This window comes from Micropterus salmoides, unplaced genomic scaffold (assembly GCF_014851395.1).
Source record: "Micropterus salmoides isolate LMB-PRFRI ecotype aquatic unplaced genomic scaffold, ASM1485139v1 Ms_hic_scaffold_7, whole genome shotgun sequence".
In the NCBI taxonomy this organism is placed as follows: Eukaryota; Metazoa; Chordata; class Actinopteri; order Centrarchiformes; family Centrarchidae; genus Micropterus; species Micropterus salmoides.
The window spans coordinates 9,102,336-9,112,576 of record NW_024044459.1 but is presented as its reverse complement, the minus strand read 5'-3'; positions in this window follow the sequence as shown (position 1 = coordinate 9,112,576).

The following is a 10,241-nucleotide window of genomic DNA, read 5'->3' as shown; positions in this document are numbered from 1 at the left end:
AACAGCTCATTTGTAGTCCAGCCGCTTCCCTTATCATCCCTGTGACGTCACAGGGATGAAAGCTAAATGCGCCTCATATAACGCTCGCCAAGCGCCTACTCCAACACGCCCTCAAGAACACCGGTGGAAAAACAGTGAGCTGCAGCACACACCTCTCCTCTCCCTTCCAAACACTAGCTTCCCTCCAGGCAGTCAGTGCACTCAACATTGTTACTGTGATGTAGAGACAGAGCTCAGTTAAAACTTTATGAATGAAAAATACATTTATTACAGATTAATAACTCACCACTCTGAAACTCTTGCTCCAGTCCATGTTGCCAACATGTAGCCCACAGCTGAATCAAAGCTGTTTACGGACTTCTCGCTGACCTGCCCTTCTCTGAAATTAAAATATACTATAAAAAAAAAAATGACATTACCTTTCTGTTAGAGATGCACCAATCGATCGGCACTGTGTTTTCAGGTCGATCCATGACTGGTGACTGGTGACGATCCTGTGCTAGTCAGATTTACACGCATGTTGCGCTGCACTGTGTTTCACGTCATGAATGTACACAGCAATACAAACAGTAACTCACTATTGTCACAGCCACACACACACACACACGCTAAAACATGTGGTCAGCGGCGTAGAGTGAAGAAGACACAAGGCTCTCAATTGGTAAACCTCCTACTGGTTATGTTAATTTTATTTTAAGCATTTATCGAGAAAACATGCAGAACATTCTTGGGATCATTTTAACTACATTTTGAAAATTTAATTGATCAAAAGAAATAATTAATGACAAAATGATTGCAGCCCTACCTCTATTCACTGGCACATTGTCACAAAGCAAGGCATCGATACTCATACAAGGTTGAGGTTTGATTCCTTGTGAGTCTGAAGTATGTGATTTAAACCACAAATGCAGTTTCTACTGCAACACAGGAAACCCAATATGGCAGTAAGCTGCTCACCCAACCATAATAATAACTTAATAATTATAATTACATTCCATTGTTTAAATGGAGGGCTGTAGATTAGCTGGCTCCCTGTAGGTTAAACACACTTTTCAAAACAGGAATTTCAGCTAAAGGCACCCTGGAAAGATTCCCACATTGAAATCAGATGAACGAGGGCCTCCACTTACAGCACGCAACCCACCACCACAACACACACAGCTGGCAGATGAGCACTAATTTTAGATTTTAATTAAATTCACGCCTCTTGGATTCATTTCAGGGTTGTGATTAAGGACAATGCTGTGCAGTGCTAAAGGGAGTGGGAAAAAAGTGTTGCTGGATTTTGTTGTTGGACGGCGCTTCGTGGCTTAGCGCGCTGACGGATAGCAGATCTGAAACACCTCAGCCACTTCCCCACACATGAGTGATTTTCTCAATTAGCACGGCTGAAGTGTGCAGCGAGGGGAGAGGGAGGTGTGCTTGTGTGTGAATGATGGCAAGCCTGTGTGCATATGAAGAGTGTGATTTTGTTACTTTGGCGAGCGTGCGGTAATCATGTGTGTCAGCATGTGTTCATCCAGTATGCATGTTTATACAGGGTGTTTGCATATGAGACTGTACATGTGTTTCTACATCTCTACACACTGAATGCTTTTGTCAAGTGGCCAATTTGATTACATTTTAAAGCTTTTCATTTCAGAGTTTCCAGTTGGTTTAACTAGAAAACAATTTCATCGTTTTCACAATCTCTAATACATACAGTCAATTTATTGAAGGGTCGGGCTCTTAAAAAGGCTCAGTTTGATGCCAGAAAGGCTGAAAAGATTCAGATATGATAATTGTTAATGATGGGTCACTGCAGGAGGGAATGATGGAGGGAACTAGAGATGGATTGTAATATGGAAAAGCCAACACTGCAGGTGAAAGAATAAGTATATATATATAGCGACTTGTCAATAACAAGGTAGTCCTACCCTAAAGCATACTCTGCTTTATTGTGTATTTTCCCCTAAATGGGAGCATAATTTACTAAATGGACATCATGCTTAATTGAAGACTTGAAACTAATGATTGCGCTCACAAACTCATTAGGAAAGTGTTTACTGAGGTAATAAATCAAGTGAGAAGTAGGGTCATTTTGCCATTATTTTTGCAACCAGAGGAGTCGCTCCCTGCTGGCCGGTGGAGAGAATGCAGGTTTAAGTTACGCAGCCGGAAGGTTGCCCCTCTTTTGGATGGCACAGATGATCAAGGCAGCACATTTCTCTCTTCTTAGCATTATTGTTGGCGAAAGAACTTCTCACTGCCTCTGGGCTTTCAAATAAATCTTTATTGAAAATTGTGACTAGCCAGTACGGTCCACAGATGCCAAGGGGCGGTTTAATTTTCTATATACACGTTCAGTGTGAGGCCTCGGGTTGTGGCTTGACAATTGGAACGTACAGTGTGAGTGCATTAATTGTGAACTTTGGCATTTTGACATTGCAGACAATTTACTTTAACAGTAAGAGTTGGAATTAGACAACATTTCTAAAATTATGCAGTGAGTGCCCAGTATTAATGGTATGATTCTTCACCCTAGTTTACCCACCTGCTATTAATGAGAATGTGCATTTTTATGACATGGCCCACCCTATCAGCGCCGGTGTTGTGCCGTAGCCAGGATTAGCATTACCTCTACGGACATAATGTGAGCTAATGGCAGATGGAGAGACTACAGAGTATGTTGACAGTGGAAGCTAAGAAAAAAAAAAAATAAAGCCAAGTCAGAGACCGAGCTGACAATTCATTAATCTTGCTACGTCTTGTGTTGTCGCACTTGCTTGATGTTTGATAGTGTTAGCAAAGTTGTCGCCTTGCTAGCTTTCAGCAGTGAATTACACTCTGAAACGGTAAGGGTGCCAAATCGTACAACAAAACCCCCAAATCTTACATGTTACTATAAGACAAGAGGCTGTTGCAAAAAATAAATAAAATAATCTAGGCCCGAGAAATAAGCGTTACAGGCCTCAAGCAAGAGTTACCTGTGAACAGATAGTGTCCTGTTTTGTACAGGAAAAGCAGAGACAGGAGATGTCACTTGTGATCGTCCAGCAGGCTGTTCCGTCTGAGGAGCGGAAGCACCGCGCAGCCCTACTAGCGCTCACATAAGTGGATACTTCCTCTTGTGGCGTCGTTAAGCAATTACATCCTCAAAAATACTACTCAAACCCCGTGCAAAATACATTCACATTATGCCCCTTTTTTACAGGCTATTACACAAGATATCTTAACTATTGTGACAACACATTCGTAGGTGTCACAAAAGCATGTACAGCAGTCTGCTTCTCTAAAATCTAAACTAGATCAAATTCTTTTTTGCAATATTTCTGAGGTGATGAAAACATGACTGGACAAGCTTTGACATGTTGCTATCAAACAGGACACCAAGATGGTTTGCAACAGAATATGCTGTGACAGGTGACCAATAGATAGCATTTATTTAGTGACATATTGTGGCCCAATAACAAGGATTTCTGATTTGTTAGAACTGAGCTGAAGAACAATTATTGACATCCAATTTTTATATGAGCCATGCAGTCCTGTAGGGAAGCATGCTGAGGTCAATGGGCTAACAGGGAGGTACAACGGTGTCTCATCTGAATAGCAATGAAAAGAAATGCCAAGTCAACGGATCACATCGCTCAGGGGAAGCATATATATGGAAAACATAATTGATCCAAGAAGTGACCCCTGAGGCACACCGTAACTGATAAGGGAAAAGGGTGACATGAAGTTGTTAAGTTGAGACAGATAAACAGTTAAATGCAGTTCCAGATGTGGAGTATAGTACTGTCCCCTGCAGCAACATTTCTTTAGAAAACTTTCTCCAGTCAACACGTGCTTTTAGCCTACAGGAAAAGAGGTTATCAAACTTTATGTCCATTCATTGTTTTCATCAATCTTATTTTAAAACTTTGATTGATTAAAAACATTTTGTCTGAAAATTTTGCTTCTTTTCAACATTATTAACATAACAAACTATCCAGCAGGTAATACTCCAAAAAACAGGGATCAGGAACAGGCAGGAAACAGGCGGACACACGGAGAGCAAAAATACATACAACAAACCAGCAACAGCTAAACAGAAGCAACAAACATTTAAGCACTGGCTAACACAGAGGGTGGGAGCACAAACAGGTGATACTAATAATGACAGCAGACAGATACAGACAGGCAGGTTGATGAACAGACAGGAATACAGACAGATGCCAAACAGGCCCAAACTAACAGAACTACCAACAAGACCACAGACAAATAGCAAGAGAAATACGAATACAGATAAACAGACATACAGGGTACAAAAGACCAAGGACATATGACAAGAATCCAACTGGAACTCAAAACACAAGCAGGCAGGGGAATTCTGGGGGAACAGGCATAACACAGGTTACATAACAGATCAGAGGAAAATATGAACTAATAAAGACACAAGCAGACAGATCACCAAGAACTACAACCAACAGAAAAAAACAAAAACCAAAAACAGACTGAAGCTGAGATTAAAGAGAACACAGAGCAGACAAGATCAACATTACACAGAGGTACACAGAACAAAAGTAAACGCTAAAACTAAAGCAGAAAGATCGAAGTCATAATGACTAAACGGATCATAACCCCACAACCAGACACACAGACAGTAACCAATCAGCACAAGCACAGAGTAACAGGACACAAGAAATAACTGAAACTCAAAACACAGACTAACTATATAACAGATACTGGACAATGGCAATAGAACCCAAAACTCAACATACTATAAGACAGATACTAAGACTAAGACTACAAATAACATGACTGAAAACTAAATGACCAAAGCAGAACAGACACGCTTTGTGTGACACACTTTCATCCAAAGCGACTTACAATTGATATATATAAGTCAGAGGTCGCGCGCCTCTGGAGCAACTAGTTTTTTAGTTTTTAGTTTATTTATTTATTTAACAGGGCAGTGCACGTTAATCAACACCCTAGTTCAACTTCAATGTAAATGTGCCAGAGTTAGCTAAACCGCTAATTTTCATCTGTAGTCCCTGAGCAGGTTATAATTAACTAATGTCCATCATTAATCATAACATCATCAACACAGTACAGTGCTTCAACAAAATACTGCAAGGAAATTCCATTACACAAAAGAGATAAAAGTATGTCTAAAAAAAACAAAAAAAACAACAATTTAGTTCCAGGTATCATCACTCTAGTGCCTAATCAAATACTGCAAGAAGATGAAATACAAGATAATACATGACAAAAGTGACAGAAGTACAGTATGTAAAAAATGTTAAAATGATGTAAATTGCTAGTGGCTACAAGTCTGTTGTGCCTAAAGCCAAGTCTTAAGTTTATGTTTAAAACTTAAATAGTTGTTGCATTCTCTCAATTCAACAGGAAAACTATTCCAGTAGCGGGTAGCTCTAACTGAGTACGCCGTCTGTCCAAACTTACTACGTCTGTATTGTACAATACAGTCCCCTCTAATAACTGCCCTTGTTACCCTACCTCTGCTGTCCTTCTGCTTTATGAACTGTTTAAGTGGGGGAGGGGCTAGCCCGTGTAACACCTTGTAAACAAGGCAAGCATCTGCAAATTTAAAAAAAATCTAAACTGAATAGATTGTATTTTTTATTATGTGACAGTGATGAAACTGTTAACCTTTCTATCAAGAGTTTTTGTTGTCTGTTTGTACAGTGACTCAGTTGGTTTCAGAGTTGTAGTGTTTGTTCGAGACCAGCTTGTAAAGCATATGTTATATGGGAAAAGATCACAGCATGCATAAAGAGGTTGGCTGCCTCTGTTGTTAAATATGGTCTGATATGTCTTAAATTAGCCAAATTGAATTTAATCATGGTGGTGATTTTTTTTTACCTGCTTTTTAAATGTCATCTTTGAATCTATAATGATTCCACAGTATTTAAAGTAAGACACAACTGTAATCTTTTCACCATTAACAAAAACATTGGGTTGTGGGGAGTCAGAACAAGGGTTTAACTATCTTTCACATGGTAGATAGCCCTAGATCTGGAACAGATCAGTCTGTTATGTGGGTTAGGAGACAGTAAAGCTTACTTTGATTGTACTGTGGATAATAAATTACAAGCATATCAAATGTGTAATTTCATAGTTTGATGAAAAATTATCTTGTTATACAATACCGGTCTGTTTCACTCTTTTTATACATTTACTTGAAACATTATGTAAACAAAACCTTCAGTTGTCTAGGCCTACAGCAGCATATCTAAGGGATGGTTCAGGACTCAGCTGAGCCAGCCCTAACTATAAGGTTTATCAAAAGAGTAAAGTCTTAAGTGTAGATAGATAGAAAGAAACAGTAGTGAGCTGACAAGCCAGAAAACAATAGATCTGTAAGTTGAAGGTGCTAATCACTTTTTTATTGCCTGTGTCCACTTGGCAGGTGGTGGCAGGTGTTAGCTCTGACGGCTGGTATGCCGTATGTGTAATTTATACTTCTGCGTTGAATCAACGGCGTAGGTGACAGCGTAGGCTATGGGGCTATGCAGAGGCCACGCCGTCGCCTGACGTGCACCTCCTCAAAAATGTAACTACGCGTCGAGTCGACGCAGACCGTAAGCTCTGTGATTGGTCGGCTGGGTAGCCTCGCAATGCCTCCGAGCCGACTGGAAGTGCCCTGTGCTTTGAAGTAACTTTTACTAGCGGCCAAAACGGTGGCTGTGACATGGTGGATCAATTAATTTGACCGTCGCAACCCGAGTGAAATGACTCGTTTCAGAATGTGATCCATTGAGACCATGTGTTGTATTTTTTCCCTGTGGGTTTCTGGGTTTTGCCATTGTTTCATGTGTCCTTCTGTTTGCCTCTGTTTCTCTCGTTTAGTTCATGTTTAGTGTCAGGTCTGTGCACTTCTGTATTATTTTGTCCATGTTTGTGCTGAGTTCTGTTTAATCTTAGTTCAGTCTGTTTTCCCTTTTAGTTGTAGTTTATTGGTATATTTGTGATCTGTATGCTTATGTTCTGGATCAGTTATTTATATTCTGTTTCTTCCTGGTTATTAGTTTCCCTATGGCTTTATTGGTGTCTCTCTGTTTTCCCTGCTGTCTCTCTGTGTCTGGTTAGCCTCATGTCTTTCACCTGTGTTGCTCCCGCCTTAGTCATTATCACTGGTATATACAGGTGCTGGTCATATAATTAGAATATCATCAAAAAGTTGATTTATTTCAGTAATTCCATTCAAAAAGTGAAACTTGGATATTATATTCATTCATTATACACAGACTGATATATTTCAAATGTTTATTTCATTTAATTCTGATGATTAAAACTGACAACTAATGAAAATCCCAAATTCAGTACCTCCGAAAATTTGAATATTACTTAAGACCAATACAAAAAAAGGGTTTTTAGAAATGTTGGCCAACTGGAGTCGATCAGTCTGTGGCCCTGCTCAGGTGTTATGAGAGCCCAGGTTGCTCTGATAGTGGCCTTCAGCTCTTCTGCATTGTTGGGTCTGGCGTATCACATCTTCCTCTTCACAATACCCAATAGATTTTTTTAGGGTTAAGGTCAGGCGAGTTTGCTGGCCAATTAAGAACAGGGATACCATGGTCCTTAAACCAGGTACTGGTAGCTTTGGCACTGTGTGCAGGTGCCAAGTCCTGTTGGAAAATGAAATCTGCATCTCCATAAAGTTGGTCAGCAGCAGGAAGCATGAAGTGCTCTAAAACTTCCTGGTAGACGGCTGCGTTGACCTTGGACCTCAGAAAACACAGTGGACCAACACCAGCAGATGACATGGCACCCCAAACCATCACTGACTGTGGAAACTTTACACTGGACTTCAGGCAACATGGATTCTGTGCCTCTCCTCTCTGGGACCTTGATTTCCAAAGGAAATGCAAAATTTACTTTCATCAGAGAACATAACTTTGGACCACTCAGCAGCAGTCCAGTCCTTTTTGTCTTTAGCCCAGGCGTGGTGGTTCTTGAAGCACTGACTCCAGCTGCAGTCCACTCTTTGTGAATCTCCCCCACATTTTTGAATGGGTTTTGTTTCACAATCCTCTCCAGGGTGCGGTTATCCCTATTGCTTGTACACTTTTTTCTACCACATCTTTTTCTTCCCTTCGCCTCTCTATTAATGTGCTTGGACACAGAGCTCTGTGAACAGCCAGCCTCTTTAGCAATGACCTTTTGTGTCTTGCCCTCCTTGTGCAAGGTGTCAATGCTCGTCTTTTGGACAGCTGTCAAGTCAGCAGTCTTCCCCATGATTGTGTAGCCTACAGAACTAGACTGAGAGACCATTTAAAGGCCTTTGCAGGTGTTTTGAGTTAATTAGCTGATTAGAATGTGGCACCAGGTGTCTTCAATATTGAACCTTTTCACAATATTCAAATTTTCTGAGATACTGATTTGGGGGTTTTCATTAGTTGTCAGTTATAATCATGAAAATTAAAAGGAATGAAAACTTGAAATATATCAGTCTGTGTGGAATGAATGTATACATTATACAAGTTTCACTTTTTGAATGGAATTACTGAAATAAATCAACTTTTTGATGATATTCTAATTATATGACCAGCACCTGTACAGTATGTGTGGTGTTTCTGTTCAGCCCTTGTCCAGTCATGTGTAGCTTTGTGCTAGTCTCATCTCTGCCCTGTCTGTCTTGGATCTGTACCCATTTGGATTACCTGTTTCATTTGGAGTGTTTATTCTTTGGATGTATCTCAGCCACTCTGCCAGTAAGTGTGCTCGCCTTTTGTTTGCCACAGTAAACCTTTTTGAACTGTACCTGCTCTGCTCTGCATCCTGCATTTGGGTCCACCAACCTTCTCCACACCACAAACCGTAACACTTTGTCATGTTCCCATTCTAAAGGGACATAGGACCCTGGGAACATAGGAATGACCCCCATCAGACGCATTAGATCACAAGCTCCATCTCAAATCGTCATATTGCCCCCATCGGTGTGTATGGTTTGGCAAATGTAGCATTTGCATCAAAATATGCTTAAAGTACCAAAAGTAAAAGTATTAAGGATTTCAGAATGGGCCATTTCAGAGTCATATATATTATATTATTGGATTAAAATTATTGATACATCACTTTAATGTTGCAGCTGATAAAGGAGGGGATCATTTTAATTACTTTATATACTGTAGGGTAGCTTAACTTATAATAATATATCATTTGTTTGTTGATGTATGTTTTTTTTTTTATGATCGACATGTGCAAGGTAACTAGTATCTAAAGCTGTCAAATAAATATAGTGTAAGTAATATAAAAATAGTAGTAATAAATAGCATTATACTGACACACTCAAGTACAATACTACATAAAAAAAAATTAAATGATCCTATACGCTCTACATCGGACGTCAGTCAAACTGCAACTTTTAAATGTCACTACTAGTTTTAACTTCACAAAGATATAGCACATCTTTCCTAATATTTAATACTCATGTTCTTCATATTTACAATATTTTTGTAAGCCTTGTTGTAGCCCTCTTTTTCCCCACGTTCCCTGTCTGTCTACACTGACACTCAAAAAAGGTGGGGGGGGAAGCCAATCAAAATATTGAAATAAAAAAAATAATTTGTTTGTATTGTGGATTTGAGATACGCTGCTAGTCTTGTGAAAGTTGTTGAATAAAATATCATCCTGAAAGCTAGCAATCAGTTTTCTGTCTGTGGTGTATGTATACTCTGCTGGCCTCAGGCTGAACTCATGTCCCAAAAACACTGCAGGGAACAAACTGCCTATTGCCTGTTTTTACTCAGTCCAGTAAATCTCTGAGCAAACATAGCTACAGAGAAGTGATGTGCGACTCCACACTGACTTTACATCATTATCTTCATCATGTTTTATGATCCAATCTTTAATTAATATATATTGAGCTCCACATATCCCATTATTTGCACTATATTGATGAATCTGTCTCTATAAAGATACATACTGTATGTTAGAAAGAATTCAGTGTCACTTCTCCAGCCTCCTGTTTTACTCGAAACCAACTTGTTGGGTACAGAATAAATTGAGTGAAAATACGTTTTGGCTCTCTTTATATTTTCACTGAACCACTAACGCTTATACAGTAAGAACATACTGTTATTGTGTTCATGGGGGTGATGTGTATTGACTTTGACTCTAAGAGGGGAAACTGTAAAAAAAATTTCCTCGAAAGGCCAAAGGGGATGGATGGTATGTTGCCATTATTTTTCATCTGTAATGTCATATTTCATCTGTTATGAAAACAGCGAGATTGTGAGGAAGATAAATGAACA